The 18440-nt window shown below is 37.2% G+C and overlaps 1 long non-coding RNA gene across 1 annotated transcript in view; it reads left to right on the top strand.

Annotated features, from left to right (window-relative positions):
* The first annotated feature begins 9283 nt into the window (after nt 1-9283).
* Nucleotides 9284-18440, top strand: part of LOC308502034 — a 63936-nt gene continuing 54779 nt past the window's right edge. Inside the window, exons 1-4 of the long non-coding RNA XR_013993988.1 lie at nt 9284-9473; nt 10067-10179; nt 10708-10891; nt 11932-12059. This is a non-coding gene — a long non-coding RNA (uncharacterized lncRNA). The remainder of the gene's footprint in view (nt 9474-10066; nt 10180-10707; nt 10892-11931; nt 12060-18440) is intronic.

The following is an 18440-nucleotide window of genomic DNA, read 5'->3' as shown; positions in this document are numbered from 1 at the left end:
GGGCATTGTTTCCTGGGTGAAGCTTTGGAAGTACTTGTGATAGGTCAGTGGCCAGATGCCAGAAAAGGTGCTCTCGATGTAAATTAAAAAGCACCTGTTCTATAGAGCTCTGTGACCAACATAGGACTGCCTGTAATTACCTTCAACATTCCCCAAATATAGCTGTCATAACTTATGTTTCTTACCTTTTAAAATGAATTGCAAAAGTAGTAGTAATCCTACTGAAATTTAAAGAGTCCCCTCCTCCTGCCCCTCCCTTCCCAATTCTATTTCCGTTCCCACATAGAACATCTGTTAACAGATTGATCCTTGTCTTTGTATACATCTTCTACACATGTACTTGGCTCTGTGTGTGTGAAAACTGACTGAGACCAGAGAGAGAGGAGAGGAGAGAGAGAGAGTGCGAGAGAGAGAGAGAGAGAGAGAGAGACAGAGACAGAGACAGAGACAGAGACAGAGAGACAGAGAGGGAGACAGAGAGGGAGACAGAGAGGGAGACAGAGAGGGAGACAGAGAGAGAGAGAGAGAGATGGAGCCTTCCATGCTAGCAGATGTAAATCTCCCTCATTCAAAGTACTACTTGTTATATAACCACTTTATACTTTTGTCCCTTCCCCACTTTAAGCACTGTATGGTGCTTATAGAAATACATATTCCAAAGATGTTTGTATTCGTTAATTAAGGAGATGAAAACAGCCTGTCCCATGGTGGGGAAATGAATATCTACTTTTACTAATCTAGTTTTACTTTTAGTTGGTTAACAAATGATTGTTGATAACCTTGTTGAGTTCTATAGCACTCTGCCAAATGTATCTTTGGTTCTTACTGTGGCATAATTTTTGTATAACTCTGTGTGTTTGTAATTATGAAACCATAAGGGCCCATGTATGCACATACACATACACAGATTTATTTATTTCAAAGAGACAATTCAGATGGCCAGGCTCAGACTGGAGAGCATTATGACATATATCTGCCTTTTGTGACAATGGCATCCTAGCAGATATAGTATTCTCATGTTGAGCTTTCAGAATATTCTACCATTCTACAATAATTATGACACGCTTTTAGTCATATTAACAAAGAGCATCTTTAACCTTCTATGTGCAGAAAACTTTGTACCTTACTATTCAGAGACAGCTATTTTAAAAAGTTCCAAATTCTCTGGCAGCTCTATTCTCTGCACGATCTTCCCATCTATTCCAACTGTGTCAAACTGTGACAAAAACAGAAGAAAACAAGAATAGACTATACATGTCACTCATGTTGGCTGAGAGATAAGCTGAGAAAGCAAGAATTGGATGATAGAGGAATAAATGTACTATCATTTGAAAAAGAACTCTTCTTTCAAGCTATATATAACATATCCATTGCGAACTGAGAATGACTATTAATAGTAATAATTATAGCAACACTTTAGATTTCTCTAGTGCCTTATGTTACAAAGTCTTCCTCAAATTTTAGTTCATTTCATCTTTTTTGACAGTCCCATCAATTAGTGAGGACAGAGCTTACTATTTCCTCCCTATTTCCCACCTCTGCAGCTCTTTCCAAACCTGGCGTACCAGAATCGGACAAGGAGAACTCCCAGCCTTGAGTACCACCCAAAAGTCATTATGTTTGGGCATCATACTTGGTGCTATGTTAGAATGTGGAATTTTCTGCTGTGGCTCCCATCCCCTCAGAGAGAATACAAATCACTGAAACGCACAGGTCAGATAACTTAGAATTATTGAGGTGATACGACGTTTTTGAAACAGAGACGTGTGACTGTATTAAAACTACATGCATGGACTAATTCCTAAAATTTATTCTCAGTTACATCATGGAGTCATTTGGATTCCATCCATTTTTCTAGTAAATTAGCCACTGATAATCATAATTACGACCTGTAAGTACGATAAGACAATGAAATGCTTCCTGAATTATTAAGAAGTGTTAATTTATGTCTACTCTGTATTTAGTTCTAAGTATTTTACTGTATTATCATTCATTGGAAATTGGTCATCTTTATAGATGAAATATACATAAGATTAAATTTCAGTAATGGCAATTTTTCTTCAGAAGAAATTCCCTATTCCAAGTGCTGAATGAACATGATTATACTGTACATGGATTTTTCTCCCCCCTAGATTTCTGTGTGGTTTCCAAGGTCTTGACTTATTTGTTCATTAGCCATAGGTCATTATTTGAGAAAAATTATGCCAAGCATTTATATGATGCTTTATTATGAACCAATACTTTCATTGTCAACATACATTGTCCAATTTATTATATAAGCCTCAAAAGGTATTATTACCAGCATTTTCTAAAATAAGCCTCAGGGAGCATAAGTGGCTCAAAGCCACGTGGCTAATAAGTGATAGAGAAGAAACCCCTTACCATCTGTCCAAGTCAAGAACTTTTTCCATCAAGCGACAGCCATCTCAGAAACTTGTCCCCCAGACTTTGTGTCAGGAGGTTTCAGAGGGCCATGGGCCTCTTCCCTTCTAAGTCCATCTGGCCGAGTTTTTTTCTAGAACTTGCAGAGGAGCAAATATCAACCAACAAATCAGAGATTCAGAAAATGTGTTGCAATCCTGATTATAAGTGAACATGGATAATGTCCCCAATATTAGATTGCATTCCATCCACCTGGAGAGGTGCATAGAATGCATCATTTTGTAGAGAGATGACTTTATTTATCCTACAATACAGCCAAAACTGTGAGAGAGCAGGACCCTTTGTAATAGCTTTTTACCGTATTTGAGAATAGTAAGCTTTGAAAGGAACTATAGGTGTGGGCATTTTCCATCTACCTTGGATACAAAACAGATTTTCTGCCTTTGATGAAAAGAACAGGCAGTGCCCATTCTCAGAAGAGAGTGTGAAATGAAAGAGAGCTCTGAACGCAAGGTTTTATCATCACCTCTAGCTTTAATTACATTCTAACCAGAAACCTGTTTTTAAACAAGCTGCCCTCATATTAATAAGTAACATGGAAAAGTCACTGCCTAGAATATGCTCATATGAAAAGGAGCACAAGAAGGTGAGGAACACCTCCAAGGAAGAAGAGACTTTGCCATTAATAATTATCTGTAAGGAACAAACAGTGCCCGGAAAGTCAGGCTGGAGTCACAGAAATAGAAATTGAAAACAGTAGGGCAAGCCTCTGCTTTTTCATGAGATGTTGCTGATGCTGAATGCTAACTTCCCACTAGAATAAAGCTGACAACAAAGCCATCTAGCACTCATCCATTCTGGAATATTAAAGAGAAATGTCTCCTATATTTATTAAGCCCCTTATAATTATTTCCGATATGTCACATATACTGAGGATAGAGAGAACAGCAGAAAATTGGGAGAACATTTTTTTAATGTGGAGTCCAGTCTTCAAAGAATTGAATGAGTAGCCCTAGAAATAATCATGCTTTACGTATGACACTGCCATTTACGAAGCCAAGAGAAAAGATTGAAAGGAATGCTGTCAACATTCTGGGACGAGCATAATTTTGAACAATCAGGCATAATGACACGATCAAGCTTGATGTCATGTGGCACAACCTGTAATGCTGTGAAATTATGAAACTTGCGAACAAAAGGGAATGAGAAATGGGTAATGGAGGAATGGTGGTAAGAATAAGGGAAGGTTGAGATTCCAGTTCTGTCCCCTCTGACATTACTGATATGCAAATTGTTTCATTTTGTTGACACAGCAGAGGTGAAACAACCAAGGTTTCCTACGAAAGGCATTTCCAGTTTCACCACAGAAAAAAATAAATTTTGCATTTGGAACATCCGAGAGTATCTGAAGTGTTGCCTCATTAAAATTTATGATCAGAATTAATTCACATTCTTTTTGTTAAGAACCAAGTCACCTGGGTTGAATTTGTGTGGGGAATTATAAAGAAAGGATAATGAGAAATGACAGCAGGTCTGCAGAGTGGCCAGTGAGGACCACTCATACATCTGATCTTTTCCTTTTTCTTTCTTTTTATTTAGTTTCCATATGGTGTTTGGAGATTATTTGGTATTGAGGAGCCAACGGCATTTGTTGGCACTTATATAGGATACGAAATAAGTAGAATTCTTTTTTAAATCACTCAGGTTAAAGGATTTAAACAGCCTTAAGTGAGACACAAACGTGTGGCAACGAGGAAAAATAAGACTGCCACAAGAAAATAAGAATATTGCTTGTCAGGACAGTTTTGTGCCTGGCACTGTGCTCAGTGGACTTAATGATATTTGCAGATAGGAAGCCTGAGTATGGGATAACTTTCCCACAATGTTGATGAAACAGCCCATTTCTTTTGTTACAATGGCTCATCATCTCAAGTAAGAAACCAGATACGCTGTCTGGGTTCTCAAGGCCCCTGTTCTCCACACCTTCTTGATTGAACAGGGGCCGTGAGAACCCGTATAGCATCTCCTCTTCATGACTGTATCGTCTGGGTAGGTAATTCCCAGTTGACGATGTTGTCATTCGCTTGCCAGTAGAAGTCTGTGTGTTTTCAGGCTCTTCCATTTTCCTTCTAATAATTCAGTTGCTGTCAGGAAATGTATTTCTTTTCTAACACGTCAACTAACTTCTTCTACCTCCATGAGTTCTAATCCTAGAACCGCCCCTCATTCGATGATACTTAAGGCAGATGAGCATTTCTGGAATGTACCATGTTCATCTAGAGAAGCCGAGGCTGATTATTGCTAAAAGCTTATTCCAAAATGGCAGTCTGCTGGTCTGTGAGTTTGTAAGTTGTGCATCTGAATGTTTATAGTGGTGAGCTTTCACAGGTACAGATGTAGGATTGTGCGCTTTGTCTCACCGTTCCATTTTCTGTCCATTCTCTTTATACCAAATGAGGCTACACACTGACCCTTCTATTCAAAATTTTAATTCTTGATTAAGGTGCTACTTTATACATCAAAACTTCCTTATCCTCAGGATTGCCGAAAAATATGCCACCTTTGAGGCACTGAGAATGAGGCAAAGGTTCCCCTCCTCAGTGACAGATGCTTGGGGACCAGGTGGTTCTTAAGTCCCATGGCCCCTGGACCACAAAAAGGCAGTTCAGTGCATCCTGGGAATATCCAGGCAAAAGTGTGAGCTTTGCCTCGAATAGCTTCTTCCTAGTTCTCCTGGTGGACTTCTAGACTGCTCGCTCTCTCTCATAATGGTGTGTCCATTTTCAAATGGAAAGGAAAGACGGTTTCAATATGTTTCTTTCTCTTTATATAATACTTACTGAATAGCTCAGTGCAAAGTGGGCATTCAGCGAGTAATTTTCTTTTAGTGCTTGCATTATTTTCTTTTTGCGATGGAAATTTCTATTTCAGATTCCTAAGCAGCCATTTCTAAGTCACCCATGTGGCCTGAAAGAGTTGGCACTTAAACATAAGCCTAAGCTTTTAGAAAATAGAGAAGGGAAGGGAGCAAAGAAAAAAAACACACAGATAAGCTGAATGCATGGACAGTTTTACTACTGTTGAATTGCACAGTTGTTAAAATTGCATCCCTGCCGTCCAGGTCAATTTCACTTCAGTAACTCTGTGCAGACATCTGGATTATGATATTTTAAAAAAAGCAATTAAGCAAGCAATCCTTTTATGTTGCTTTAAATCTAACCTTATAGAAAAATCTACTCCTGGCTCTTGAGGGGAATGTCTGACAACATTGTACGCTCTGATAATTTTTTAGGTGGTTCTGACATATTCTGTGATTTGCCTGTGTGCTTGCAAAATAAAGGGGGATGAAATTATATGTGGTGACATTGTCACAGTGAATTTTTAAAGCCACATTTTCCCTGGACTGAAAGATTTTCCTGTGACCACAACCAATTTTCCTAAACTCTATTAATATTTTCATACCAAAATGGCAACATTTTGATTGTTAGTGCTTAGTTGCAGCTGGAGGCTAGTCTTATACAAACTACATGTAATAATAACAGCAGCATATATTTATTGAGTGCTCACTATGTGCCATGCACTAGGTTAAGCATTTTAAATGGATTTGTGTATTGGATCCTCACAACCCTATGTGGTCATACTATTTTTATTCCTATTTTATAGATGAGAAAACTAAGTCACAGAGAGATAAACTAACTGGTCCAGTTTGCAAAAGGTAGTGTCAGGATTTGACGTCAAGAAGCCTGATTCCATGAGTCAACAATTACGTACATACTCTACTCAGAGGCCCTATTTAATCATTTTTATTCTTGCATTTCCTGTCTTATTTGATATTTTCCACATTCAGTGAATATCTTCAAGAATTTAAGTTTTAAAGGATTAAATGGTATCTTGAAACGATCATCAATGAGAATCCATTTTGCTTCTGAGTGCATCTAAGTTATTTTGAAAGATGGAGATGCTGGCTCACTCTGGAAGAAGATGCCTATAAGTAGCAGAAAAACATGAGCCCAAGGGCCAGAATAGTTCATAGAGTAAAATTTTAGTTCCAGGCATATTAATTCTATTGCTATAGGAAAGAAAGAGCCAATGTAAATCTCCATTCCTGATGACATCAGTTTGGTTGCCATGGCCAGGAAAGAGGAAGAGAAGCACTGTGGAAGGATAGACTCCTGTGCTAAACTGCCTGAATTCAAATCCTAGCTCTACCTCTTTCTCACCGTGTGATCTGGGGCAAGTTCTTTGCTGCCTCTGTGGCTCTATTTCCTTATCTGTAAAAGAGAAATAATAGTATTTACCTAATAGGGTTGTCATGGGGATCGAATGAGGTCACACACATAAAGCATTGAGAACAGCACATAGTAAGGACCGTAAAGGTATTTTCTGTATCATCATCATCGTCACGGTGAGGTGCTCAAACATTATGTGGCAAAAATAGACAGTGATTTTATATGTAGACGTTCTTAGGGCCTCATAGAGGAAGAGAAAAATAATAGATGAGATTTATTTTTGTTGGACTTTGCTAAACCGAGCAATTCTTTAATCACCTAGATTTATTTCAGTGTTAGAGTTTGAATGGTAATTTATAAGTTATTCAACTAATGTATTGCCGTGACTCAGTCTGAAGGTGGAATTTTGCTCCTAGCAAAAGAAAATTTAGCATCTAAATCGAACCCTTGTTCAATAGAAGCAGACTGACCACTATCCTGAAAATCTGAAGACAGAAGTGGCAAAAATTGGGAGATAATCCTGACTGCAAAGTCCAAGTGATTAGGGAAACTGGGGTTTTTGGAGGTGAACGTAGCAAATTTATTTCGGGGTGAGATTGGTAAAGTGTAGCTCGTAAAGCACAATTCTGATAGACTCTGACACATTTAAATCTTCACCCCTGCTTTCTTCAAAGAGTTGGAATGGGTGCTTTCTGACACCCTGTGAGGGTATCCATGGGGGTGAGAGAGGCTTTCTTCCTTCAAGGAAATTTGGTCCAACTCTGCCAGCTCACAGATAGAGGAAGCCTGGCAAAATTCCAAAGGTGATTAGTGTTGTAGCTATTATTTCACAGTATGAGTACGTTTGGGTGGAAGAAGGGGGAAGCCTATAATTTCATACCTCTTAGTAGAACATTTTTGCTAAACTTTTTATTATAAAATTTGGTAAAAGGATCTCAATGTTCAGGATGATTTGAGGGCATTGTACTGTCCCCAGAATAGAATGCACCCACAGTGTTACTAAATCTTAATTGTACACGTGGGAAGAGTGTAAATATTTCCTCCAAAATAGCGATTATCATTTTGACCTATGTTTTGGTGAGATCCAAAATCATCTTTTCAGTTATTTGAACTCTGAGAATTTTTCTCTCATAAATATAAGATCAGAGGTGTAAGCTTAACTTACACAAGTTAGGAAAGAATATTGCACTGTAAAATTGTGCCACCACCATCTTGTTTAGAAAAAATAATGACTTCGGTTAAACAAATGTTGAGTTATCCACTATTTCAATACCCATATTCATCATTACCTATAAAATGTAAGCAGTCTTATTATTTGTAATAGGTTCTTTGAATTACGTTCTAAATGACTACCATGTAAATAAATTAGAACAACAATAATCACGCCATGTGTTTTGGTCATGATGGGTCATTTTCATCAAATGCCTAGTTATTTCATTGTGTGATTAGGTGAAGACACCCTGCCCGAGCATCCATGGGTCAGCTATGTGGACTCTAGCTGCCAAAGGCGCTTCTCCTTCTGAACAGAGCGCTTTGCTCAGCCAGTGTAGACATGGCCTGATAAACAATGGAACGTCTCCCTTGAGAGCTGGAGTTTGGATTGATCCAAATCTTTAACTCAAAAATGTGCACAGGTTTGATGAGCAGTTAAAATGCCTGCATTTTAGGGAAATGAGAGCTTAAATTGACAGTAATGTGAAGAATAGCATGATTAATAATGACCTTGAAAGACAGTAGCACGCTGTTGCACAAGCTAATCAAGGGACTATCAAATCAAAGTTTTGCCATGAGCTTAAATATCTGTGGCAGGGAGGTTGTTCTTGTAGGTTTATATCTGTCAGGTCTTAACACTAAACCTGTCAGAGTGCAACATGGCCTTGTCACTTTTAACCAAGATGTCACATATGTTATAGGAAACAATCTGCTTTGTGTTTTCTTCTCTAGGATTCTACTAGGAGAAGCAAATGTAAAAGGAATCTTTTTAACACTGCTTTTTTTATTTTGCAGATCCTCAGGCTGATGAAGTGAGTGATGGAGTGGGTTGCCAACTATAGTTACTCCACTCAGTGCAGAATGGCTGCAGGGAATAAATTCAGACATGCCCAAAGAAATCTGCCCAGGGTGAAACAAATATGTTTCAGGTTTAAATCAGGTGTGTGAAGAATGCTGGAAACATGACTTCTTTCTTCTTCTTCTTCTTTTTTATTATTGTTTTTTTGTTTGCACTTGTATTTGTCAAGGAAAGTTGGAAGGTCAGTGGCTTTTGCGGGTTCTCCCAACTCTTTGAATGTTATAAAATACACCCAGAGGTTAACCTACCCTCTCTCCTAGGATTTGATATACTCTACTCCACTGTCTCAAAAAGTCCTCTACTTCATTAAAACTTTAGGCTTTAAAGGCATGATTGTGTTTTTTCATAGTCAAAAACGGTTTTATTTTGAGATATTTTTAAATTGGGTACTGAAGTTACATAGGCTTTATTTACCATTTGTCAATTTCCTTAAAAAAATAAATGCTATGTGTAATATCTGAGTTAGCTGCAAGGTACTAAAGAAAACTACGTTCAAATTATCTTTAAAAATACATGTTCACATTACTTTTAAAAATGTGTTAAGTGGCTCGGGAAAATCGGGTAAAAGTATCTTTTTTTTAGGAAATGTAACCCACATTTCTTTACAGGATGAAGTTGTGTTTAATAGCCTCTGTTTAATTCATTTAGAAACTACACAATTTTTGTTGCTATATTTTATTAGAAAGGAAGGAGAGGCTGTTTCTACAGGTGTCATAGAAACATCAATACTGAGCCACGGATTACTGGATCCCATAGAACTATGGAGACTTGGCAGTGAAATTCTTCTAAAGGTGAGTAGGGGCATTGATTTTCCTTCTCATGCCTGAAGAAATATGACATAAGGAATGGAGGCTAAATTTAGGTTTGGAAACAATTTTGATTTGAAACTATGCCTTTAAAATTTTAGTGACAATTTTTTCAAGAAAATAAATGAAATTGAACGAGAATTTGAACATATAAATTTTTCTCATATATTTCTTTTAGATTCATTTCTTTTCTTTATTCCTTTGGGTACTTTTTGGGGAAAAAAAAGGACTATTTGGCCAACTTTTTACCTGTAATGCAGATCTAGTGATTTCCTTGTGGAATACTTGTGTTATACAATATAAAACCGTCTCTTAAACTTATAACCAAGAATGCAGTAGTTCTTCACCTTCTAAGAAAAAGCATTACTTTCATAATCATACTTAAAAATATGAGCCCATCTCTAATATTCCTTATTTAAACAGTGTATTTTTCCAGCTAACTTGTGCCAGAATAGTTAGACATATACTTGCTTATTTGTTTACTTATTTTGCAGTTTCTTCTAGATTTTGCAAAGTGAAAAAGCTATACATAATGCATTGGTTGTTTTACTGCATTGCTTAGCATTCCGTCCATGCAGGCAGACGGTGTTCCTAGGTTTGGAAGGATAAATCCCAGGGGAAGTAAACTGAAGAACATTTCATGCATCACTCATTCTATTATGAGCCCTCTGATGTTCCATCTCTCTACAAGGTAAAAGATTTATTGTGTGTTGGTGTCTGGCAGTACAAAATAACGTATGCTAATGGTTCTTACTTCCAAGTGTATGTTTTTGGAACTCATAATGGGGAGTATAGGAATCGTTTTGTAAGCAAAAGAATAATTGGAACAATTTAAGTTACTCACCCACTCTCTGGCACATTCATCTGTCCCCAGGTAGCATTTGGTTGTTCTACCCTGGGACCCACATTCTGTAGTGTTGTCTTCTTCATGTGAAGTGAGATGGTAAATTGGTCATTTTTATAATGAATTTGACCAAGTATATTATCAAGGAAGATAATTCAGGTCTGAATGTAGAAAATTACCAAATCACCACTTTGCTATATCTGGGTGTAAATATAATTTGAGTTTTAATATTTTGTGGGATCAAAAATTGATTATAAGAAAGTTAAAATATAAAGTGCTAGAAAGTTCATGGTAACATATAGAAATGCCTTAATATTAATTTGTTCTTTTTGCTGGCCAGTGGAAAATTCTTATTCTTTTTTCCTAAATTTTCAGATTGGCCAAACCAACGACAACAATTGTTTACAATTTGTACTCTAACTTTAGATCATCCTGTTAATATCCTGACTGATTAGCGTGAAGGACAAAGTTCAATAAGAAAGACTGTTAGAAGTCTGATACTGTATTATTAGTAAAATAACATGAAAAATACGACATTCTGGATGTCCCATCTGATGAGGTAAGATTTTATCATGTCCCATAGATTAGATTATATTTGATTTTATTTATCAATTTCCCAGCCCAAAGAAAGTTTTCATTTATTAATTTGACACACAAACGTATACTATAAAGCTTCATATACATTGTCTAAACTGTGACCAATTTGAGGCATTTAAAGCCAAGCTATTTAATGTCTTTTGTTTATGTATTAATTACATTATTTTACTATTTTTCATCCTTTGCAGCTTAGATAAGCATGACTCATTAAGCACGTAACATATTTAAATGAAAGATAAATTATGTACATTACGATTTTTATGGGGGGAAAAGGCATACTATTCTCTAACTTTTGATGAGGTTTAACTTTTGTCATGTGAATTCTTAAATGTGAGCAAACCGAAAACAATGGCATACTTTGAAGTATTCTGAAGTTAAAATGAGAAATAAAGATTTTGTGGTAAGTGACAGCCTTGTGTTTACTGTTGTGAAAATACAACATCTACATGAGAAGGAAAAAGTACAAAAGACAATGAAGAGCTAATGGAAGAGCTGTATATATGGAAAGTTCTAGGGTCTATAGATACAATATGAAGATACTTAAATATCTAGCCCTCTTTATTTGGTACATACACTATAATCCATCACAGTGATCAGGTGCTGTCTTTGTAGTCCAAAAATATTCTTGTTTTCAACATCGTTTATGATTATACCAAAATCTCCCACAATATGTAAAATACATCTCATCCACATCTTAGTAACATGATAGTAGCTGTTCTCTCTTTGGGTTAAGCACATCATATGATTTTTCCTAAAACGTCACAAAGATGAATATCTACTAGATAATTTGTGGTCTGTAAACTATCATGAATTTCTGAGGGGAAAAGTGACAATTAATTGAAGCATAATTATCTTCAGTGTGAAAATAGTCTGGGTTGCCATATATGGCCAGCATAATGCCTGACTCGTTATTGGTTTTTTTGCATGCTTTGTTGTCATCCTTCAGGTTCTTTCTGGGTCCGTCTCTCTTTTGTTTCCTTTTGACTCTCTATTGTATTCCAGTTGACAGTTAAAGAACAGAAACAGAGCAGTAAGACTGCATGGCTACATTTTCCCAGTGCCACCAACTGGGAGTTAAGCTGACTAACATTTGAAAACCCAGCCCATTTCGATCACAGCAGGCATGGCAGGTAAAAGCATTTCTGTATTATAGTACACACTTTGTTTCTTCAGGTTCTTGGTCTAATTTCTCTTGTTTGCCTGTTGCGGGGGGGAAATGAAAATAGGTTGGGGACCAAATGCCTGGGGTATTTAATCAAATGCCCAGCGACTCTTGATTATAGGATGCAAAAATTTCACTTTTGAGGATTAACTGTGGTGGATTTTGTCAACCCAAATGTGTGTCTTCTTCTACCCAGCATGTTATTGGGCTACGTCTTACCACTGCCTAAATACGATGCAGTGGGAGAATTTCAAGTAGTTTTAATAATAATTTCTGGGTCAGCAGAAACTGAATATGTGGGATGAAAATTCCCATTAAATGTAGGTATTTGTGGAGTTCCTCAAACAGTACATTTTACATGCTAGTGTTTGCTTACATTAGAAGGAGACATTGAGAGTTGATGTGTTCTGTTAACTTGATTACTATTTCCTAAGTGGTAAGTATAAATCTCCTTAAATATTTTATGAAGCTCACTTAATCAAGCGAACATCCTAAAGCACATCACTGTATTGATCCTTGACCTTTTGACCTGTCACCCTGCCATGTCAGATGCCATTTTCTCACATTCTTGCCATGAGGGAGCAGAAAGAGTGAGTAAAAAAGGCGTTAGTCTTTCCTCGTGAGCAGCAGGGGGTTGTGGAATTTTCTCCTCAGGGGGATTTCCTTGCAAATGGTGAAATTGGGATGAATAATATCAGTTTGCATTCATACTGAATATGTATTTAGGAAGCTTAAGAGGGCTATACAAGAATCACCTAGGAGAGATAAATGTAATATACATTTAAAGTGAGAAAACCAAATTGTTCAGATGTGTTAGATTATTGTGATGATGTCATAGCACATTTTATGAATAAATCTAAATATTCCTCAGCTAGTGCCTGAATGCCATACAGTGAAGTAAATTTTACAAAGCCTCTCCTTTACTGGAGTTAGAGCCTTAACACTCACCATCTTACACTGGAGTATAACCCTAGTTTATTTTGTTTTACATTCTATCACCATCCTATGGATATATGTTACCAGGTTGGATCAAAAGTTAACAGAGGGTGCAGTGGAACAATAAAATAACTTTTTCTTTAAAATTTTAGCAAAAAATGTGACATTATTAAAGTCCCAATGGATGCCTGCACCACACTGTACCTGGAATCATTTCAAGAGTGTTTTAGCCATCAGACAAATTCTTTAACCACTTTGGCCTCAAGTTGACAAAGATTTTTTTATTTCTAAATGTCCCTTGGGGCCCATAAAGAATCTGAGATACTCATTTATTTTCTAAAGAAATGTTCAGGATCGATAAGTTCAAAATAGTCCAGTTACCATATACTTCCTTCTCTGCTTGACTAACTCAGCACTGCCATCGACGTATCCAGATTCTTTCAGACACTCCACACGGCTAACCTCCGCTGCACTTTAGTGCACTAAATGGCCTCCTGGTTATCTAGTAGCAATAGAGCTCACGTTTGTTTAGTTAGTGCTGTCTGGTGTTCAGAACCCTTTCCCATGATAGTCATGGTTGGGGGCAAGAGGTTGAAAGGATGACATTTTTGCATTTCTTTTTCTAATTTGTTAAATGAAAAGCGGTGGAAAATAAAATGTCTTTCTTTTGTTTTTGGTGCAAATAATTGCATGAAATGTGAATCACAGCATGGTTGTTTTAGAGAGGAGAAAAGGAAGACAGCAATTACCCTTTAGCTACTGTGGTTCTTAGGGGCCCACTGTTGTATCTGCTAATAAGCTAAAAGGAAGGATGCATCATTTCTCTCCAAAATGACGTTAAACAAAAAGTTCCCTTTAAAAGTTCCTTTAAACTAGGAAGGTCAGTGATCCATAATCCAGAATAAATACATGTATACACACATTCATATGCATATATTGTCCAAATTTTTCAGCTAACTAATAAAAATGGTGAAAAGGAGAGAACAAGGGCTCCCTAGGAGTCCAGGGGGTGGGGGAGGAGTTACCTTAAGCACATACCAAAGCTAGTCCATTTTTAATATGAAGCTTTGAGTTTTAGCTTAGAAATTCACTCACATTTTACATTCTGTTCCATTATGTATCGTGGTGGTTTTATTATTTAAAAAAATTTTTAACTTGCTTACCTTTGAGTAAATCTGATATTTGAGATGGAGTTGCCATGTTTGTCCTTTAATGACTCATTCAGAGAACATTTATTGAGCTCCTACTGTGTACCAGGCACTATTTTATCTCTCTCCTCCAGCACTCTCACATATACAAGACTCTCCTATTCAAGTTTGAAAAGCACAGAGTACAGATATACAAGGTTGTGAGACAGACAAATTGGCAGTAGATAGGTGAATTGTAAATAACCATAAAAATTTGATACTGTGTACATTTTTCTGCTCAGGGATTTTATATGATTATTGTCAGAATTTGGGAGAAAGCCTCATCAAAGTTGTATATTTTTGTTAAGCTTAAAACAATTCCTTCGACGTTTAGAAGGTTACATTTTCATTGTTTTTCAGAGATACAGAAAGTGCTTATGTTTCATTTCTACTTTTGGCAAACGCTCTACCCTTAAAGTTTATATCCTTCCATTTTCACTCTTTCGCTCCTTGTTTCCCGTCTTTTCAGAAGACGCATTGCTGAATTTTTTCCTTCTTAGTCCTTAGTCTTAGTTTTGTGCACTTGGTCTGTGTTAAAGCAGGAGATTAAAAAAATCAATGGTTGGGATTTCTGGCTTTTTGGCTGCAGGGTCTAAAATATTGGATGTGTGTGTATGTGTTATGATGAAAACATTATTGCTTAAGTCTAGTACACAAATGTAGTAACTAAATTGGAATTGAATTGACTCGTTTGAATTCTTACTCTACCATTTACTAGCTGTATGAAAATCAGTTTCTAAACCTGCTTCTTCAGTTATTAAATAAGAAAAGTAACATACCCACCCCCATTGGCTTACTTTAAAGATTAAATGCAGTAATGAGTATAAAGCACAGTGCTTGGCATATGGTAAAAAGTCAAAACATGTTAGCAATGATCTTGAGTGTTACTATTACTTATTGCATGTGTGTGCAGATACACACATACCCCTTCTACACAAGTATTCTAGAGGATGCATTATTCACAGAGTGAGGGTTAATCTTAGGCAAAATTGTGAAAAGGCAACATCTGCCTTCACCACCACTAGCTTTTATTGAGAAGGTTCATTCTTTCCTTACTCCCTTTAATGCCGTGTGCCCCGCCTCTCTTCTTCCCTTTACTTGTAAAACCTCCTTTCAAGCAAGGACCTGAAATTTATCCACACAAAGGTCCAGATGTCTGAGAATGTTTGAGGTATTGCCCTTGTAAAGGTCACTGACCTCTTATGAAAGATCAAATACGGGGCTGATGAGATTGCAGGTATCTGGCAGCAGCTGGAGAAATTTCTTTGCCAGTGTGATATCTCCCTTGCCTTTTAGAAATCTCCCGAGTCGGAATAGTTAACTAGGCCAAGGGGTGAAGTTAGTTCTGCAGCTAAAGGTGCTTGCTGGGGCTCTACTGGGGGTTGTCTGGCTTCCTCAAAGCCTACCTCTTTCTCTAAGCCTGGGGTCATTTAGGAATGTCTGTCAGCATTTTTTGTGTGTGTGTGTGTGTGTGTGTGTGTGTGTGTCTGTGGGATTTTGAAACTAGTTATGCCTTAGACCACAGCTATAGTCTTTTGAACATTTTTTCCTAATACTCCTCTTTATTTTTGGATATACATCTATGTTTTTTCTACCCACATCTCATCCATATATTCATTCTTGGTTGCCCATTGTATTTCTTTCACAAAGGCCTATATTCATGATTTAAAGTTTTTTATACATCAAACTGTTATGCTGGGACATTCTCTTGAAATACTCTTCTTTTTTTTTTACATAACTACTTCACCTGTATTTTCTGTGCGTAGATTTGAGGATTAGAAGGAGTGGGTTCGAATTGAAGGTATGCCTTCACCAGCAATATATGCTTGGGAAACTATTTAGTTTCTCAACCTGGATTTGTCAATGAAGTGGGAAAAAAGGGTCTGCCGTGGTGTTGTAAGAATCAAATCAGTGTTTTGTAAACTAAAAAATGATTAGAGCATTTTTGGTCTTCTTTTTGTCCGTCATAACTACCTCCTCAAGCAATTTTTTTTTTTTTTCTGAGGGATGGCATGAAAAAGCACATCATGTTTAGGAGTTTGTGAAAGAAGAGAATTATCTCTTTGACTTTTTCCCTCATTACCTAAAACGGCTATTGTGTGCATTCTTATGATATTACTGTCAGTGTCACTGCCAGTCTGATCTCATTTAATGCAGAGACAGCCCCGAGGAGAATATTTTCAGATGAAAATATAAGAGGAAAAATGTCTACTGGTACACAAGGGGCCCTTACTGATGGGCTAGATGTACAAAGTGTTTCTCAAAGGATCCAAATCATTCTGTACAGCGTCTGTATGTGTTGTGGGCAGACTGAGATGCCCCCAGGAGTTTGGACTAGGATCATTAGGAATAACATTTTCAGGATCCTCTACACAAGTGAGGAAAAAAACAAAAACTAATATTTTTCAAGTACCTACTATGTGCAAGACACTCAAATATAACTGCCAACTATGGGTTTTTGCCAAACATCAAATAGGTGCTAAGCTGTAGACTTGACCCAGTTATCTAATCCTTACAACAACTTTGTGACACAGGTATTCTGATGTCCATTGTACAGTTGGGGAAACCAAGGGCTCTCTGACAGGAAAGCCAGTGTTTTCTGGATTTTCCCAAGGATCCTGAGATATAGATAGCATCGTGTGAGCTTTGCAGATGAGGCTTAAGTAACTTGTCCCCATAGCTCTATGTGGAAGAGCTGGAATCCCGTCCAGGTTGGCCTGACCTGGCACAGTAGGCACCCTGCTGTTCTGAGTACTCTAATTCTCAAAAAGGACCCTTTTTCCCTCTTAATTGATAAGCTGTTGTGGGTTGATATTTTTGTAAAATAGACTACAATTGAATTAACTGGAAAAATAAAATTTAAAAAAGACATTCAAATCACAAACTCAATTCTTTATTATTAGATTCAACAAACATAGAATTACCGTGTCACATTGCTGTAGATGCTTCTAAACTCTTGCTCTCAATTCCTGGCTGATCTTATGATGGACCAATAACAAACCTCCTTGCACCAGCTCCTAAGCATGGGCAGTGCTTGGAGGAGGAGCACTGCTGTGGGAGACGAGGATAAGGCAGTTACTTCACTCATTAACAGAAGTCTTATAGCCATAGATTCAATTTCAATTTTACCAGGAATGCCTTGAATAATACCCAGGTCAGAAATATACTAAAACACAGTTACATATTAAAGTCACGGCCTCTTTTTTTTTTTTTTTTTTTTTAATCTCACCAAAGTTAAATAGAATGTCTTTATATACCAACAGGAATTAAATTAATTTTTATGGAATATGTCTATTATTTGAAAGCCTATCCTCACATAACCTACATAAGCAAGAAATGTAGACCTCAGTAAATCTGCTTATTTGATATAATAGATGTACCACTACATATATTGCAAGTATCTCTCTCTCTCTAGAGGACAGGTTCATTGTTGTGTTGATTAATTAATGTTCTCTCCTGCTGGATCCAAGTAGGTTAAAGAAATGAAAAGAAACATGATAAAACCAGCAAAGCAAACATTTCTAGTTAGTTCCCACAGTGACTAGAGAAATGCTTGTCACCTCCTTCCCCTTGCTGGGCAGAGCAAGTTAGCTCAGGAATGGTCCATCTTTCAATATTCCTGAAAGCAAATCTTAAAATAGAATGGCCATGAAAAACAGCAAACACATTTCCTGGAGGAGAACAGGGTCTGTGACAGGTGCCCATCTCTGTATCCATCTATGGAAGTGTCTGCAGGAAATGAATGAGAGAAAAGCGTTTAACCAGAAAATGTCAGAGTCGCTATTTTTGATACCTATTTAGCAACGTCATACCCAGATCTCAAGACAAAACTAGTGTTTGCCTGATTCCTGGCCCAGCCCTCCAAGCCAATCACTGCTGTTTGGAATGCTGTGTTTACAGGGCATTCATGTTAGTTATGGTTAATCTTAATTGGGTTTAGGAGAAGAGGGGCTAGATTAGAGGATCTTTGTGGGCCAATCATTGCATCACACATGTTAGTTACATTAATGTGGAAGTTACTCTGCATTCAGTAGAGGTAAAAAAAAAAAAAAGGCAGAAAATGCACAGGATCCATGTTTGTCCTTATAAAGGAGCCCTTCACTGACCATTACATTGGTGACCTTCGTACCCTGAAATTCACATGTAGCTCCAGTTTTGTTATTCATAATGCACTACCTTGGTATCTAATCCATTGTTCAAATTTCATGAAATCATGCATCCATTGG

The sequence above is a fragment of the Rhinolophus hipposideros genome, assembly GCF_964194185.1.
Source record: "Rhinolophus hipposideros genome assembly, chromosome: 9".
Classification (NCBI taxonomy): domain Eukaryota; kingdom Metazoa; phylum Chordata; class Mammalia; order Chiroptera; family Rhinolophidae; genus Rhinolophus; species Rhinolophus hipposideros.
Note: the sequence above shows the minus strand (reverse complement) of the source record. Positions and strands in the feature narration are given on the sequence as shown.